Source organism: Oenanthe melanoleuca, chromosome 2 (genome assembly GCF_029582105.1).
Source record: "Oenanthe melanoleuca isolate GR-GAL-2019-014 chromosome 2, OMel1.0, whole genome shotgun sequence".
Lineage (NCBI taxonomy): Eukaryota > Metazoa > Chordata > Aves > Passeriformes > Muscicapidae > Oenanthe > Oenanthe melanoleuca.
Window position 1 is genome coordinate 140,517,237 of NC_079335.1, and position 17,348 is coordinate 140,534,584.

Genomic DNA, 17,348 nt, shown 5'->3' on the forward strand with positions numbered 1-17,348 from the left:
CATCCTGGCATGTTCATCTGTGGATGTTCTGCTGATGTGTCCTTTGCTCAGATGAGGTCAATGGCCCAGACCTTGCACTGTTGCATACCTGAGCATCTTTTCTGAGCTTGTTGCTCTTTGACTTGATTGTCACAGTGGTGTTTTCATGACTTCAGGTCTGGTGGCTTTACTGGTGAGGCAGGGTGGGAGGCCTTGCCTTTCTTCTTTGTTATGGGAAGATGCATTTTCACCTGGCAGATCTTGGAGCACGCATGTCTGGCTCTGTACATGTGAGCAGGAGTGGTGACAGGCACATTGGGTCATGTAGGAACTGAGCAGTGGTGTCCAGGTGTAGCAAAGGTGCATGAGCTCAGACTCCTGCTCAGGCTCACAGACTGCAACTCAGAGCAGAGCTTGAGAGTCGTGGGGTTGTGCAACCTCAAAAATCTGCTTTGCCAGTGCCATCCTGGGAGACTCCATCATGATGGGCAGCATGGGAATGTGCTCAGGTGGAACTCACAGAGTTAATGTGTGAGTGGACCCCACCTGGTCTGGATATTTCATTTTGGTTTGCAGATTTTGTCAAGGTACCAAATGTATTGTTTGCCATTAGCAATTTTAAATGGAGTTCAAATTTGTTTGGGGACACTGCCTCCAGGATTAAATTTGGTGTGTCTGGAATTGCAGTCTTCTTACATATGTGTTCACTAGAATGCTGCAGCCAACTGTCTATAAAATGTCCACATTTTTTTGGTGCTACAACCTTTGTCAGTTGTGGAGGGCAGTAGATCAGCAGAAGAACATTCTGTTTTGTTTTCAAAGGATTGCTTCTAGTTGTAATTTCCTACTGAAAATGAGAGGCTGCTTTGCTGAAAGAGAGAGTGGGAGGAAATGTGCTTATTTTCATCCTTTTTTGTTTCTTTCATTTGGGTGTTTTCTCTCCTTCCTCTAGCTTTTCTCACATTTACTGCCTACCTTTACACTTGTTCACTTGTCAGAGAAAGATGTTGATATCCTGCTGGCCCATTAGCTATCTTTGTGCTTGATTTGCCAGACTACTTCAATATGCTTTTGCACAATTGGGAAAGACAGCCTTTTAAAAATTTTTAAAAAATATTTGCATTGTGTTTTTCATCCTGAAGCTTTTACAGCAGAAATACTGCAAGTAATTCAATTAATAAATAGCAAATGTTACCTTTGCTCCTAAACTCTGGGAAGCTGATGAACATTCCTGCTTTACTTTCTGCTCTATCTTCTTTTATTTATAGAAGAAGAATAGAGGGAGCAGGCAAAAATCCTTGAGGAGAAAGAAGAAATCTCTTATGGATGATTTTTCTGGAGTTAGCTTAGGCACTGGCAGCATCCTTGCCCCTTCCTTCATCCTCCATCAATTTGAATGCAGCAGATGGTCACATCAAGCCATGCTGGGACAGCAGTATGAGGTGGTTTAAACTGAAAGTATCAGGAAAGCTATGAATTTATTTAGTTAGTGTCAAAGTTGGTCTGATAAAGACAAGTATTTATCATGAATGAGATGGAGAGAACAATTTATGGAAAGAAAGATAGAGCCTCGATTTAAATTATTTTTCATGAGAACTGTGAGAACTTGTCATCATTAAAAAATTTATTTTCCTTAAATAGGCATAAGACTTTAAACAAAGCTAAAAAAAAAATTAGATATCTGAGCTGGATTATTTGGCTCCCTCATTGGCTAAAGGGGAGGGACAGGTGACATTCACTTTCAGGATCCTTGGCTACTTCAAGGGCTTAATTTCCCTTTGGGAAGTTTCCTTTCCCTTGGCTATAAAAGACAGCTGAAGAGTTGTTTTATACAATAACTTGCAGCCTTGAGGGAAATTCCCGTGGGTGGCCTTTGTCCACTTAATCTCCCAGCTCAGGTATTTAACACAAGTGATACCCAGAAGAATCCCTACCATGTGTCCAGACTAAATGTCCTAAGAACATGTGACATCAACTGCATGTTAGAGGGCCACTGTGAGTTCATACTGAAAGTTGTTACTTAAAATTTCTTTTCTTCCTTTGCTCACAGTTTTATTGATATGACTGGAAACCACTTGCAACAAAAATTCAGGGGGCAAGAGTCAGAAAACTGAAACAAGATGGGACATTTTGCCAGATATCCCACATGATAATTTTGCTGTATAAAAGTATTTTTGACAGTCTTTTTGAATTATACTACTGAAAATAAAGTGACCAAAGAATCATAGAATGGCTTAGGTGGGAAGGACCTTAAAAATCATTTAGTTTCAATCCTCCTGCACATGGCAGGAACAACTAAACTCCCACCAAATTGGGACCTGGGTCACAGGAATGAGAATGTTAAATGATACCACCACATTTTTTAAGTGATCCTTCAGAACATTTTGCCTCTTTCACTTAATATTGATGTACTGCTCCTACAAACACTTTTCTAGCTGAAAGTGCTATCCAAATTCTAATTATTCTTGTCCCCTGACTTTGAAAAGCAAACTTTCCTCAAACAGTCCATTGGGAGAGTTTATTGTGTGTGAGTGTGCCTTATAATCCTGAACTACTCACAGCAGAAAAATAAAATCAGGTCTAAGTCCAATTCATTCTTCTCAATTTATTTTTGTTCCCTGTGAAGTAGATGAAGGATAAATATAATAGCTGAGCCACCTGTCTTATCTGATCTATGCGTCTTCCTTCTCCAGTCAGGTTAAGTTAGAACTAGGCTGGCATGCAGTGAATTTTGCTTTGATTTCTTATCTGTGGCTTCCATAACTCCTTTGTTTTGCAGTGTGTCATTGTACAGCCTCTCAACATGCAGCAGTCAGTGGTTTCAGGGAGCTGGATCCACAGGGTGCTTCCATGGGGCATAAGAATAGCTGTGGATCCACCTCCTGAAGAGAATGTAACCCACAAAGGGATCTTCCTTCTCTCAGTTGACACTGCCCAATTCAATCCCTGTGAATGTCTAACTCTTCAGTTATCAAAACTGAAACATGCTGCAAAATGAAGCAGCAAAATGACTTACTAAAAAACCTCAACCCAACTTTACCATTGGTTGCAGATCTCTGTAAATTGTGTGGATGGCCACAGTTGGATAAACCTTCAAACCACATTCTAGTTTACCCCTCCCTTCCCAATATCTCCCCCCAGTGAGGGACAGAGGTACCCCAGTCACCAGACCAGTTTGTAGTTCTCCACTCTGACATATACTACTTAACAGACTCTGTCCCTTATCACTATATTTCAGTGAAAATATTTTTCTATGAGCTTTCCAACTTGTTAGTAGAAGGTGATTTCAGTAAAGATTTAGAGGCTGATTTATAGTGAACCTTCAAATAAAAATTGGTCTATCTCTTATGAGTGAATATGTGATTTGAAATGCTGTTGCCCAGGTTTTATTTTCAACTTTAGTTGTTATACCATCTGCTTTAAGAGGCCTAGCATTGAGGTGTCAGAGATATTTCTTCCCTTTGCTTTTCTCTTCCAGGACATTAAAGGGCACTTTCAAGTTAAACTCATCACGAGACTATGTGAAAATGAGAGTGTCTGATGTCCCTTGTAGGTGAGTTGACCAAAGAGATTGTGAGACTTCAAATTTATCTTTTTGTTCTGAAAGAGCAGAAGTCAGATCTGGCAATTAGAGTGAATTATGGTTCCGTTCCCAAACCGTCTTTTCACCAGATACACAAAACCCCCAATGTTTATGTTTGCCACTGCTGTTTGGTGGAGACGAATGTTTCTTTAGTCTTTGTTTGCTTATGGGAAGCTTAAGGCTTAGGCAAAGATTGGCACCTAAGTATAAAATAGTTTTCTGCACAGCAATAGCTGAAGGTTTTGAAGAGAGGTCAGCTTTTAGGCTTTACTTTAATTGTTGCTCTTGTAATCCCGAGATGCTGAATGTTTTTTTTAATGCAGACATGGGCTGAGTAGACAAAACTTATAAAACCCCCAGCTAAGCACGGTGCTAAGCTGCTGAATGTTTTCACAAGGCACCTCAGGGAATGTGGAGTTACAGTAGCTTTTAGCCATTTTAGTTTTGTAAAAATTTGCTATTGTAAAACCCTTCTGCTATTGAGGCTGAGGAACTCATTGTGGGAATTAGTGGGACAATGGAGCAGGGTTACTCTTGGGATCCTAAAAAGCAGTATCTGTTCTAAGGGAAACTCACAGCAGAGTTCCTTGAACTATGGAGAGGAATGTGGTTTGAAATGTTGGCTCTGAAGGCAACAAAAACAATTAGACGAAGGTTCTAGTTAATGTTAAATCTTAACTAATTGGTTTCCTGTTTTCCAGTCTGCCTTTCTTTCTGAAACAAATGCCAGTGATAGAGAGTCCTTCCTTCTTTTCTATTGTCTCTGTTAGAAATGTAGAACTTTGTTCTAAGCTTTACTGAAACTGGACCTTCACCCTTTGGAAGAAATACTTACAAAATCATAACAATACATTTATTTAAATGCGATTGTCAGCATAGAGTTCTCTTGTTAAAAGCAGATCTTTAGTAGCCTTCTCAACACTTAAGTCCTCCCTCTCTGTGGACCCAGCAGTGGCTGAATTCAGCTGAAAACTGGTTACCAGCTTGGTTGCATTTTCCATTAACATTACTCAGTATTTTGCTGCAGATATCAGCACAGAGCATTCTGAACACTGCACTGCTCCATTACAGCATTGAATCAAACCAATTTGTTCATTTCTTTTTTTCTAGTAAACTTTATTCCTGATTGATAACATCACCTCTCTTCTGAAATTCTGACCATTCTTCTTGACTTGGGCTAGACTTTAAATGTTGTCATTTAGTTGTTTATTCTCTGCTTTCTGAAGAAAGCACAAATACCCACATTTACAGCAAGTTAATGTATGAGGTCCTTATCTAGTGTTTGACTATAGAAAAGTCTCAGGAAAGTTGGCCATTATATCTGTCTTTCATTTTCAACTTCTCTGCTGTTTGGGAGTTAGATTGTGGTATTTTACTGACTGAAGAGAACAAAAAACCTTCTCACCTCCCTGGTCTGAGGTTTGGGTTTGGTCCTGATCTCAGCTATGGGAATCAAGGATGAAATATCTCAGGAGAAGGCCTCTGCCTGTATTCTCTGGCCAAGGCTGCTGCCAAGAGATGTAAGAATTAAATTGAATTCTTTCTTCAAGGGACCCAGTAACTTCTGTCTGCAAATGAACTTTCAGACATGAGGAGCTGCAGGTTATCATTGAGTCCCTTGTTAACCCTGAACTGGCTGCACTATTTCTCTCTTTTAACTCCTGATGTTTTATTCTGTCATAAGAGTGAACTGTCTTAAGTAAGGCAATAGTAGGGGTGTGGAAAGAGGTGGGATACAAGTGAATAAACCCTCTGTACTGTGTACACTGTGCTCTATGTGTGCCCTGTGTGGTCTTATAGGTGAGTTACCAGCAACAATAATGCACTAAACACCAGGTTATTACCTCAAACTGGGGAAACAGGCAGCTGGATTTCCCTGAGTATTTGACTTAGGCACTTACCAAGGGCTCAGCTTATAGAAAATAGTGCTCCTCCTGGATGCACACCCACAGCTTGGATTATCCAGTAGCCTTCTAGCCTTTGAGGCTTTGTGCTCTTAAATCACCATATGACTTTTGGTGCAATTCAGGCAGGTATTTTCATGCCTGTATTGTCTTGCTGCTTCCAGGAAATGAAGACATGGAGTTCCTGGCTAAGGCACAGCCTCCATGAACACTCCAAGTGGACTCAAATATCTGTGCAAATGTACAGATCCTCTGCAAATCTCACTGCAACCTCAACACTGTCAGCATTTCAATCATATTTGCTATCCTGCTGTTCAAACTAGTAGAAAATTAACAGATATGAACTTAGAGAAGGATATCTAGATCAGGTTTATATAAGAAATTACATATCTGAGACTGCCTAGAAGCAGAGGGTTATGAATAATCTATGACACTTTTTACTGTTGCAGAGCCAGTGATAGCTGAATTAATCCACTCATATTTCTCTATATACATAAAAAGCCTTAGCCTCTTTTCAGCCTTTATTCTTGCTGCAGTGTAGCAGGTATTTGAGTAAAGTCAGTGATTTTTCTTCCTGTCTACTTTAGAAAACAATACTCGTAGGCTCTTTCTTTGACTTAAACACATTCATTCTTCCTAAAGCTTTTAAAAGAAGCAGAGCTTTCAAGATCAAAGATGTTAATACAACACCTGTACTAACACTATAGTCAGTGGATATTGACCATTCTTTGTGATATTGTTTTATGCAGGTGCCTTTCCAATGTGCTCTTTAGAATGTGAGGGAATACAAAAAATAAGCATCTGTGTATCTTTTTATCACACTTTAAAAAGAAGAGCTTTTTGACAAATGGGGGGGAAAAAAGCACATAAATATAATCACTCCTCTGCTCCTTGAGATCCAGGGCTCTGAATCTTCAGATGGTTGCTCACATGATCATGAAATCACTGTGTATTCTGTAGAATTCATGGATATGAGCCAGGAGTGAATATTTACATATTGGTGGTGGCAAAGCCTGTCAGTGGATAATCATTTTTATTACCTCCTTTTAAAGAGTGGAAATTGTCTTGCTGGGGAGCAGAAATAAATCCACATGTCTTAGATTAACTGTCCAATTCAGCCTGGAGAGTATCTGGTGAATGCTTACAGGGAGCAAGTAAGGGAGAACTTGCAGGCTTTAATTTATTCTCAAAAAGTACTTTGTAAACACTTACAAGAATCATTCCTGAAAGTAGAAGTGAGTTCTCCAGTGATCAGAAAACAAACTAAAGGGAAAATGGAGAGGGATAACATACAGTAATTGTTCCACAAAGACAGGAATCAAGCTATTGCTGCTGGCAGCTCTGGTACATTTAGAGGCCTCTTGTCCTGCCATATCTCTGTTTTAACACTTCCCAGATATGAACTGGGCATATTTAAAGTCTCAAGAACAGAAATAGGTACACACATTAAAAAATGTCTATACTGAAGTAAAGGATAGCTGAACTCTATGACAGTTTTGTACTTTTGGATCAAAACTTAAAGAACATTTTCTTCTGCAAATGAATCTACATTTATTTGTTCCTTAAAAAGGAAACCTTTATTTCCTTTCAGGACAGGATGAAAGGTGGCTTTTTATTACTTTAATCTGAAGCAGTTGACTGTAGAGCAATATTTTTGAGTTTGACTGGTAAATCTCTGTGTTTTTTTTACAGTAATGTTAAAGAAAAGGAGAAAAAAGAGTAATCCAGTCCCAGAATGAGAGCCCATATATTTGAGACCTGAATATTCATAATCATGTGCTTGAAGGCAAACAGACTGCAGACCAGTTGAGAAAACTCTGATTAGAAACTTTTGTGATGCAGCTTCCTTCTAACTGATAGGCTTATGAAGAGGTAATTAAAAAACTGATATAAATGGAATATATTTTATATATATATGTCTTTTGTAAAAAAAGTTTATATTTTCTTTTTCTTTTTCTTTTTTTTTCTTTTTCTTTTTCTTTTTCTTTTTCTTTTTCTTTTTCTTTTTCTTTTTCTTTTTCTTTTTCTTTTTCTTTTTCTTTTTCTTTTTCTTTTTCTTTTTCTTTTTCTTTTTCTTTTTCTTTTTCTTTTTCTTTTTCTTTTCCTTTTTCCTTTTTTCTTTTGTCTGCTTGCAGTGGGGCCCTGTGTGAAGCTGTGACACTTCATGACAACTCTGTGTTAGCAGTAGCTGAAGTTCCTAAGAAACCAGTGAAATCTGGTGCAGTCCCTGAAGTCAAAGATAACAGCCCTGGGGAACATAAGGAGATGGGAGTGGTGCTCCCACAGCATCAAACCTGGGGTTCTGCTCCCACACTGAGCACCTAAAACACTCAGATATTAGAGATGCATGAATTCTTCCAAAAGAGGGCAGAAGCAGCATTTACTGAGTCCCCTTGATGAATCTGTTCCTTTCACCCAACTGCAGTCCTCTGTCTCCCAGTGTCTCAGAATATAAACCTCTGGCTCTGCAAAATAAACAGTAAGAACTAGCCAGGAATCCCCACAAACATTGCAACACCTACAAAGCACTGTGGATTTTAGAATATATCAAAATCCTAAATGCTCTCTGCTTGACAGCAATCCCCAGTAGGGAAAGCACAGACTGCAAAATGGGTGGCATGACAAAGGTTGTTTTCAGCCCCTAATATTCACACTTTTTCATTATGTTTTCAGTGTGAGAGGTTTAAAAAGAGGTTTAATAAGAAGTCTGAGGAAGTGTGTGAGCTTGTGTATAGTGCTTAGACAAAAGAAAGAGAGGAATAGAGCAGTGGTGGACAGAAAAGTATCATGTTATGTACCCACAGGTAACTGATGTAACATTTTTGGACATTCCAGGCTCAAGATCAGACCCAATGTGTCACTTTGGCCCAAGGCACTAAATCATTAAATCAAAGGCTGAGAAGGACCACAAGAGGTAATTTAGTCCAGCTCCCTGCCCTAAGGCAGGATCACGTCTACCTGCGTCATTCCTGACAGATGTTTGTCCAACCTACTCTACAAAACCTGCACATGGCCATGTCTGCCAGCTCCCAGGCAGACTTTATTGCATGCTTGGCAATGCTTGGGTAGCCTGTCAAACCAAAAAAGTCTTATTGAATTGACAGTTGAGGACAGTAAGGAAATTTATATATATATATATATATATATGTGTGTGTGTGTCTGTGTGTCTGTGTGTCTGTGTGTATCTTTACAATATGAAAGAAATTGTATTTGATTTTACACTACTGTCTCACTAGGAAATACTGAATTCTAGTCATTTGGATTCTTTCTAATAGACTGTCTAGGTAAAACATACATTGTGGAATCTGCAGGCCATCAAAACTGGGCTGTGGCAAGAAAATATAGACATAAAAGTACATGTACATGGAAGGATTTTGTAGGCAATATTAAAAATTTTCAGCCCAATTTAGAGGACTTTGCTGATATCTACACCCACATTTTTAGGATTGTCTTCTTGCAGTTGAGATATTGAGAGAACAGCATACCATGTTTCACCAAAATGTTACATAAACATAAACTTCCAAGATATAAATCAATATATGTTCTGCCCTTCCAAAACACCAGTTGCCCACTGCAAGATTTTAGTAAATGTGCTTCTGGATCAGTTTCTGTTCTGACAAAAGAGAATGGCAGCTTCTGCTGTCTCCCTGTTCAGGAATTACCTGGTGTCTGATAGTGGCTGTGAATGGTCAACGGGTGAGTCAATGGACAAATGAAAAAATATTTATGGTCAAGTCTGGTTGTGTTGTTCCTTCATTTTGGCAGCCCCCTGTGGTTGTGAACCCTGCTCCAGAGAATGGCTCTTGGTGAAAGGGATGTGAGAAGAGTTTCTTCATGCATTATGAAAAATGTGAAGAGAGAGGTATGGCTTGTAGCTATGGAGAAAAATGACAGAAAACAGAAAAGCATAGAAAACAGAAGAATGAGGGGAAAAAATAGAAAGGAAGATGGAATTAGATATATGAATCCCTAAAAAAACCTTCACTGTCCAGGCTCATGTTAAAACTGCATCCTATTAATATCTCCTGAACACTCAGAAAGTTACTCTTCTGGAAACACCCAGCTGCTATGTTTTGTTCTGAATTCCATGCTTTTCAGCCTATATCCTTGCATTCCTACTGTACATTTAATCTTATATGTATATGTGACAGGTTTGAAAGAAAATAGGTCAACAGTACTTAGGATAAGTAGTACTTTAATCAATTTTAACGTAACTTCTGATGGATACTGACTGAGGATAACATACTGCCTTCACTAATTCCATTTAAAGTAGCAGGGACATAAAAAAATCATATTGTTTAATTTGCTTGGGGAACACAAATTATCTGTTTTATATTCCCATAGAAGCTGTAATATTCCACAGAATACTGTGAAGGACATGCAATAATTTTAGTATCTACTATGAGTGTTATTGATATACAATGTACATGTAAATTCACCCTCTTTCAGTTCTGTTTGGAGGGATCATAAATGTGTAATGAATCTGATGATACAATAGACCTTAATGACAGCTTGTAACTGGAGTTTTATTCATTTTATCCCTAATAGATTTTTACTTAAAAGAGATATCTTCTCATTTACAGCTTTCAGAAGGTGCCCATATGTGGTTGAGGGCAAAGTGTACAAAGTGCAGTTATTGGAGACTCAATATTTAAAAATTTTAAATTAGTATCATTTCACTGTTTGAAAAACAGAAAATGAACATTACTTTTTAATGCAGATCATCCCAAGAAAGACATAAGCACTAAAAATGACCTGGATTTTTTGGCAGAAGCATCAACATTCCCTATAAGGATATTAGAACCAAATCTCTAGCACATATCTCTCAGAGGAGCTCCTCTGATGTCTACAGAACTATGTAATTTTATATAGGTTTTAATCATAGAATCATGGAGTTATTTGGGTTGGAAGGGTCCTTAAAGATCACCAGTTTCCAATCCCTCTGCCATGGACAGGGATGCCACCCTCCATCCCAGGTTGCTCAGGGCCCCACCCAGCCTGGCCTTGAGCACTTCCAGGGATGGGGCATCCAGAACTTTTCTGGGTCACCTGTGGAAGGACTGGCATGAAGGAAATGAAATCTTGACTATATATTTGGTATTAGGACCTTTCTTGAAAGAGTGAAACTAATGGAAAAAGTAAGTCTCATTTCAAGATGGTAGAATAATATGAATAGTACCAAGCAATCAAGAGAAAATGATGGACATGCAAATGCTGGAAGAAAAGCATGAGTGCAGTTCTGGGAGTCCACAGAAGCAGAGGAAGATCAAGTTATAGTACAGATGAACTTTTAGCTCTCTGCATAGTGTAAAATAATGCACAATCTTTAACTTAAGTAGCACAGTCTCATAATATTTGGACGAATCTATAGGCTAACAAAATGTATGAGATCTTATCAGCTAATTCTTAAAAGAAGTGATAAACAGGAAACCTGACTCAAGCAGTGATCTCAAACTATAGTGGAAAAAATAAAGACCTTTGGGAAAGGGAGTTAGAGCTGCTGTGAGATGTGGTGGGGGAAGATCTTCTTTCCCTAACACTTTTCTTAAAATTCATTCCTGCCACTACTCCCTGGGACTGGCTGCTTGAAGGGCTTTCCTTGTCCTCTTTTGGTGTGCCCCCAGAGGGATGCATCATCTGAGTGTCCCTCAGGTCACTCTGTCAGCAGCTCTAGCAGACAGCTGTTGGATTTTTCTTGTCTATTCCAGAAGCCACCCAAAGACATTCTGAATTGTCACTTCAGTGTGGGATAGGAGGCAAAAGAATGAGGAACTAGAACTTGCAACACAGGGGATATTAGTGCTTTCATAAAACTTACACCTTAATTTAATGGTTCTTGAGTGAATTCCTTGCTGTCATATAACCATAAAGCTGCCTCTCATCCATTTCAGTCAAGCTGGACTTGATCAGGAAAGGATCAGGAAAGGATCAGGAAAGGATCAGGAAAGCAGGTAATCCCAGAGTTTGTATTGCATCCCTGAAGCAGTGGAGTCCCACTGGACTAAATGCAGCTGCAGAGACTTGCAGGACCCAGAGGTGCAGAGCATGTGGTGAGCAGGGGGTGGAGGAACAGGGTTTGCAGATGGTGGCAGAGGTGACACTCCAGTGGGAACTGCTCACTTCCATGTTTTTCATTCTAAAGACAGATTTGGCCTAGACCAACCCTTCTAATTTGGCAACAGCTTTCCAAAATCATAGAGAGAGATGTTCTCTGACCACATCAGAGTTCTCAACACTGCCCAAGTCTGCACTGCAGGCAGAGGTGTGTGGGACAGGACTCTGCACAGAGGCACAACACTGGCACAGCACTGGAGGCTCAGTCTGTCCCTGCACAAATCATTTAGGATAACAACCTCAGTGCCAAATCCCCTGGCAGCAATAAAAGAGGTTTTTGTCATTCATTCACAGGCATAAGAGGGGGAGGAAAAACAGAGTTTTCCCTCCAGCACAGACAGCCCCCTAAGTAACTTCTAAAGATTCAGGTAATATAATGCTCTAATGAGATCTTTTAAAAGAAATTGTGGTTTTTGAAATGAAATTACCATTTCATTTGTGGATGAGGCTGGCTGCTGCAGGATGCAACATCTTTGGCATTTTGTTGTGATACTTTTCTCACCCTCTGTTATAAATAAGATATATGGTACAGTAAGAGCAATAAATTGTAAATTTTCAGAACTCTTCACCCAACTTTCTATTAGCACTGATATTTGTGTTCCCCCTTGTGCATAATAAAGACTTCTCACTTTTCAGATTAAAAGAGGGAATTTTATAAGGCAGAGGTTGAATCATGATGTCTTAAAACAAAATGAATGATTCTGTAAAACTCACCTAATAGTTTAAAATTTGTGATCAGGGTCTGGTTCAAAGAGTTCTTTAAATACCCATAAATAGTGAAAAAATATGGAAAAGTGCCCTGCTTGTGTTGCTGTTAATAGATAGCTCTGCACAGCAACCTTCCAGAAGCAAAGTCTTTTTCTGTGCTTGACTCTCTCTGACTCAGTGCAGTGGTTCATATGCTTACAGTCATTCAGGTGCTTAAGCACTTCACTTAATCAGTGCCTCAGGCAATGAGGATGAGGAGAAATCTACTGCCCCAGAAGGACCAGCCTGTTTTCTATGACAAAGGCAGAAAATTTCACTTAGACTGATGAGAAAAAAAACCCAACAAAATGCAACAACATAAATCCCAACATGTAGGGATAACTGTAATCTGGATATCTTCAGAAACTTTCCCTCTTTTGGCCTAGAAATGGCTATAAAAGGGTGGTGGGAGGATCTTCCACATGTTGGCCGTGGGTATGGGATGCCCATCCAGGTGCAGACCTGCACAGGACATCTCTGATGGGAAAGCAGCAGCCTCAGCAGTGTCCAGGAGAACCTGTGTCTCCTGCCCCCCTTCCCTTCTGCTGGACTTTGAGACCTCAAACTATTAATCAGGTTATAAAATGTGGAGCTCTTATCATGTAACTTCTCACCCCTCATTTCCCTTTGTCAGGAGGGGACTGGCCTTTGACTTTACCTCTCTTTGAAGCTTCCTTGCAAGAGCACAGGCAGATTTGGATGCATACCATCAATGGTTTATCTGAGGTGTGGTCCAGAGACAGCTCAAGGAAGAGTCTGCACACAGCAGGGTCCAGATGAGGTCCCTGCCCAACACTGGTTTTCCTTCACAGCACCACCCATATCTTCTGCTCTAGAGTGTTCCCAGCAAACAAAAAATTGCAGATTTTTTCATCTGAAGCAGGATTTATCACTAAATCCAGCCCAACAGAACCTCACACCTCACTAATTCCCTGTGTATTACTGGCCAGTGCAAGGCCATGTCAGGTGTTCTGTAACTCATCTGTACAACCATTTCATCATGATTTCCATGTAAGGATAGTGATGAGTCTGCATGATGGGCTGGAAATTGTAAAGCTCTGTGAAACATATAGGCATTATTGATGTACAGGTAAGATGTATGGATGTAAAACTACTTTGCTATCAAGATGTCCCTTTTAAAATGTTTTTGGTATATCTAGGCTAGCCCCATCTAGAAATCTGCTGTTAAAAATAACATTGCAAAAGTTAATGTATGTTTATAGTATTGACATGCAGTGGCAACTCTCTTAGAGCCCAACTAATGTAGTTAATAAGAAGGTGATGAATTAACCTATTTTAATTCAGTGGCATTGTCTCAAAGATAACTTTGACTCCATTGCCTTCTATCCATTTGACCCATCAGAATTTTCTTTCATTTTCAGAGAACCATGTCTTTACAGAAAGTGTTTTTAAAACAGAATGAGGGAAAACTTCAGAATACTGTTTTTATACACAACTATTTCTTTAGAAATAGTTCTTCATCTTCTGAAAAAAAACCCCCTCATTTATAAATTATTCAAAGTAACAGTTGGAGATATATGAATTTATGTTTTTGTATTTTACTGACTTATGAAATGAAGTTTTTTGATATAAATGATAGTTTTGGCACAGGGTAGTGATACTGTATGTCTCACCACCCATCACCCCATCCTCACCCCCATGCTGGTCTCCAGACTTTGAGGCTGTTTTAGTTTAAGGTAAGCTAAGAACCTTTTTCCATTGATCTTTTTATTCCACATCCACAAAAGAAAATGCTAAGACGTTGCTACTGATTTTTTCCCCCCAATATGTGGTCATTATAAGCAAAAAAGAAGCTCACACTTCTACTTTTTAATTGGGCATTTAGCAGGACAATGTTTGAAAGCAATTAATGGGAAAAACATTTTTGTCCTGTTTCATCAATTGGTCTCCAAGAAAAATGCTGTCCAAAGTAACTATTATGTGCAAGCCAGGAAACTGTTGTCCTTTTCAGTTTTTCCCATGTCACAATTTATTCATTTAATTCAGTTCCTCAAAATTACTGCAGTGCCAATTATCTCTCTCTGTGTAGAAAATGAGTTTGGTCTACTTCAGCTCCCTTCATTTTGTGCCTGTTTTCGGCTATTCTTCAATGAGTGAGTAATGTGAAAAAAGGGAGGATCTTCAAAAATATGTGAAGTGTCTAGAGTGGCTTTTTGGTACCTGTGAAGAGGCCCCTTGAAGAAGCTTAAAGGACAATGGAATATTGCAGCTAGCAGTGGTTTATTTTGTCCACATGACTCATTTCACACGCACCCAGGCAACTGATGAATGGAGGATTAACACAAGTTTTCACCTTATTGAAATGAGTGATTCAAAGCAAACAAATAGGACTAACTAGTTTGGAATATGAAATTAAAGTTTCTCTGAGTCCTTTTGTTATGCATCACTTTCAAACTTAATTAGAAATATGATGGCTTTGGAATTACTTTTAACCAACTTTGTTAAATAACAGTAGTTTGATGTTTGTTATTGTCACACAGTCCACTTGTCTGAAATCTAAAGACTCCCAGGGACTGTTCAAATGCATGTTCAAAAAAAAGTTTTAAAACAAAATGAAAAAAAATACCACATATATACACATATACTCCCTCTTTTTGGGGGACATGTTTGTAGACACAACAAAAGAGCATTAGATGTATTTTTATTGTTGGTTGCATTATATGTATCTATAAATATTTATGGGTGGGTAGGTGGCACTATAGGAAAAGTGCTTTAGATGCTGTCTTCATGGTAACTTACACAACCCATTCAAGTCCTTCAGCTTTGTGATTACATTTGAACCAGGATGGGGTTACCCATGCACACCATTCAACCCTACATGACTTTGTATGGTTTCTAAGCTGCAACACCCAGCAGTCACACAATTCATAAGCTCCCAGTTTACAACTTCCCCTTGAGGATGGATAATTTAGCAACTTTACATGGTGCAGTCAATGTCCAGGGCACCCTTGTGCTCTCAAACCAGAATGTCTTCCTTCTATTACTTCTAAGGATCAAACAAATTTATATAATAAGTCTTTCTCTGGAGCAGGCAGGCAAACACACCTTGCTGGCTGCACAGTCAATGGGTCATATGGCCTTTCCCCTGTATTTTGGAATAATGCTCTCCAGTGTAATGTGGGAGTTCCCTGCAGCTGGGTTGGTTTCTGTGGAACAGCTCCATTAAACCCTGCACACAGCTACACAAAAGCTTCAGGATGCAGCTGAATCACAAATCTTGTCATTATTCTCCAAAGTTATGAGCATGGCACTCTCTGAGGAGCTTGTGCAGAAATGTACTGAATTAAATGAAAGAATTCTGGTTCAGTGAGTGGCAGTGCAGGGGAAAAAAAGAGTTCATTGCACCATCTAACTTGTGTTGGAGATTGTACAAGTGTAAGGGAGAGAGGGACCAGAGGCCTAATTCATTTTTATTTCCCACACAATCTGCAGCACTGTGGGATAGCTCTAGTGAGATCCATTTTTGTCATGGCATTGCTGCTCTGGGATGCAGAGGGATGGCAGGGATGTGATTCAGCATGGAGAGTGCTGTGATCCTGGAGTGACCAAAATAAGTTGGGATGTGAGATGAACTTTTAGCATTTCCACTAAGAATAGCAAACATTGGCCACATTCTGATTTGCATCCAAAGTTTTATTGCTGGTTTGTGAGAGAGTTTTTGGTTTGGGTTGGCATCTGCTCATTGCTCAACAAGACAGGCAGGAAATTTGACAAATTCAGCTGCCAAAGCTTAATGAGTGTCCATTGAACATATTCAGACTTTAATTTTTCCTTGTCCAGAGTCTTTTACAGTCATTGACTGGAACATTTTCACCAATGTACAAGACTTTCCCATAAATCAATCTTTTTTGACAATTTTAAATCCTCAGTGGAGGCATGGAACTACTAAATCTTCTCAGAAAAATGTCCACAGATAATTTCTTTTCAAAGGGGAAAAAAAAAAAAAAACTTATACACTTTTCTTCTCTTAATCTTAAAAATCAATGACATTTTTGTTTTTGATGTTCAGATTGATTTCAATGTGAGTCAGGCTTTTGATGTGGAAAACCTTTTCACATCTCTCATTGTAGTGAGTGACCAAGTTTGGGTTCTGTGCAGAAGCATGGAAAACTTTTAGCAAATATAATTGACGTTTCCCAACAAGTAGAATTACACATTTCTGGGCAATTTGAACACTTTCAGTTTTGTTTTGGTTAAAAGATAGTAAAATTTATTTTTGATGTGGGGCCCCATATACATATTTGAAATATTTAATGGAAAATAATTCCGTAAACTTGCTTCAGTTGCAAGAATTAAATTATTTTTGACCAGGTGGAAGAGATTAGCACATTTAAAATATGATAACTGTAAATGCATTGAAATGAATGGTATTCCAATATAATTTCAATATAATGCCAAAGCAAGATAAGAATGAAAGCAATTTTTCTCTCATCAAGACAAAAAACGTCTAAACTTTTAGCTTTAGAATTATTGCCCACACCATTTGTCTTTCCCAGGAAAAATGTAGTTCCTTCAGAGAAAAGGTGATTTTGTTGAACCGTGCAGGAATTTGTGCCATGCCCAGAACCTCTGAGCTCCCTCCAGGTGGGGAGGTGCCCCCTTTTGCTGGGGGCAGTTCCAGCGTGGGCAGTTCCTGCAGGGCTCTGTGTCCAGACACAGCCTTCAGACTGGATTAAAACCCTGTTTATGGGACAAGGAATAAACACTTTTTCAGCCCAGCCCAGCTCACACTGCTGGGTGATGTTGTGCTGCCTCTGTGCTTGACTAGGAGTGACCCAGGTGTGTTTTGTAAGAGAATGAAAACACAAGAGCATGGCAGCTTTCAAACTTCATGAAATTATGGCAGGGACTATGATCTGAGAGACTATCCTGTGTTTTTTCCAGAGCTGCCATTGATGGGATTTCAATTGAGGTGCATTTCACAAGCCAGTGATGTGGAACTTCCAGCTTGTCTTTCTTCACTTTGCAGACTTGCTTTTCTTTTTATACCTTTCTTTTTT